This window comes from Limulus polyphemus, unplaced genomic scaffold (genome assembly GCF_000517525.1).
Source record: "Limulus polyphemus unplaced genomic scaffold, Limulus_polyphemus-2.1.2 Scaffold14081, whole genome shotgun sequence".
Taxonomy (NCBI): domain Eukaryota; kingdom Metazoa; phylum Arthropoda; class Merostomata; order Xiphosura; family Limulidae; genus Limulus; species Limulus polyphemus.
In genome coordinates this window covers 1-1,980 of record NW_013679691.1, presented here as the reverse complement: position 1 = coordinate 1,980, position 1,980 = coordinate 1, and the positions used below count along the sequence as shown (strand labels likewise).

Here is a 1,980-nt window from a genome sequence, read left to right as displayed (position 1 = left end):
AACTATAGGCCTAACTTCACAGATAAATAACGCTTGTCATTTGTTAAATTTATTCTTGTATTTTAAAACTAACTAATATCCTCTCTATCTCAGTATTCGATTGATAACGAGGTAGATAACTCACTAACTTGATAACTGATTAACTGTTTGTTTATGTTTTTACAATATTTTTTTGCGAAACTCTCTTGATCATTCGAGATGTCAGTACAGTCCAAACACTCCAGAATTCTCTAGACATCACACATCAACAAAAAACCGCTAAATTATGATATAATAACATAACTGACAGCAATAAATCATGTTTCAGGCAATAAAAGTAGTTTTTAATTGATCATCTACTTATAATAACACCATATACATATCACTCTTAACAATGCAGAAAACAGTGTTATATCCTCTACAGGATGTCTAATGTTATGGGTTATCCACATTCCAGACGTGTGCCCTGTTTTGTGTAACAATCAAGGCCGATACGTGCATGGCACGTGCCGATGTGACGAAGGGTGGAAAGGAGCAGAATGTAACGTTCCAGCTGAAGACTGTGAAATACCTGACTGTAACCGTAGAGGCAAGTGTATAGAGGGAGCTTGCATCTGCAAACCTGGGTACAAGGGACAGTTTTGTGATGAAGGCAAGTAGAAGTTTTTCAGTTTTTTGGAGAAAAAAAAAGTTCAGAAGCATTGGTAAAATTGAGGAGTAAAATATGTAAAACTTATAAATTATGAACACAATGAATGACGTCTAAAATCTATCAGTCAGTTATGGGAAGTTTGTAAATGAAGTGAGAAATAAACGTTAGAATTCCAGCCCACGTAACTGTTGTGTTGAGAAGCACAACGAATATAATTATTAAAATAAACTTATCCATTCGAGCTGTTTAAATAAACCTGTCTGTTGTGCTACAATAAGGAGAGGAACATACCTAGAAATCTGACGTCATTATATCACGTTTAAAGATTTTCTGAGGTAGAGGGCCAAATCAATAGCTGTTATTTAGTAAGGAAATTACAAGCATTAAGGTTATTGAGTCGTTCATAAAACATTATTTTGTAATCAAGGATATCATTATGTGTATTAAAAGACTTCCGCTTCTCTTTAACATCCTATACGACATTAGAAACGTCGTTATTAAAACTAAAGTCCTAAGTCAATCCTAAACTGATGAAGAACCATCAAGTCAGTGCATTGATATTTGGTGTGATGTATTGAACAATAAGGTATGTAAATAATAATGCAATGTAATATCTAATGAGATGGGAATAACTATAAATTATTGTGTATTGTAAATATCTTCTGATGACGATGTCAAAATATGTTCATGTAGAGTGTGCTTTGAAAATGGAAACTGTTAACGACTTCAATAAAGTTTTTAAAATTGTGTAAATATAAAACTTTGATCTTAATTATTTACGAGACGTAGGAAATGTTTGTCCAATAAATTGTATTAAACCAACGTAGGGAATGTTTGTCCAATAAATTGTATGTATCAAACTAACGTAGAGAATGTTTGTCCAATAAATTGTATGTATTAAACCAACGTAGAGAATGTTTGTCCAATAAATTGTATTTAACCAACGTAAGGAATGTTTGTCCAATGAATTGTATGTATTAAACCAACGTAGAGAATGTTTGTCCAATAAATTGTATGTATTTAACCAACGTAGAGAATGTTTGTCCAATAAATTGTATGTATTAAACCAACGTAGAGAATGTTTGTCCATTAAAGTTTATGTATTAAACCAACGTAGGGAATGTTTGTCCAATAAATTGTATGTATTAAACCAACGTAGAGAATGTTTGTCCATTAAAGTTTATGTATTAAACCAACGTAGAGAATGTTTGTCCAATAAATTGTATTTAACTAACGTAAGGAATGTTTGTCCAATACATTGTATGTATATAACCAACGTAGAGAATGTTTGTCCAATAAATTGTATGTATTTAACCAACGTAGAGAATGTTTGTCCAATAAATTGTATG

The 1,980-nt window shown here is 31.8% G+C and overlaps 1 long non-coding RNA gene across 1 annotated transcript in view; it reads left to right on the top strand.

Moving 5' to 3' along the window:
- The window catches only part of LOC111084146, a 6,515-nt gene extending 5,828 nt beyond the window's left edge, over positions 1-687 (top strand). The window contains exon 3 of the long non-coding RNA XR_002609414.1: positions 437-687. This is a non-coding gene — a long non-coding RNA (uncharacterized LOC111084146). The remainder of the gene's footprint in view (positions 1-436) is intronic.
- The last annotated feature ends 1,293 nt before the right edge of the window (positions 688-1,980 follow it).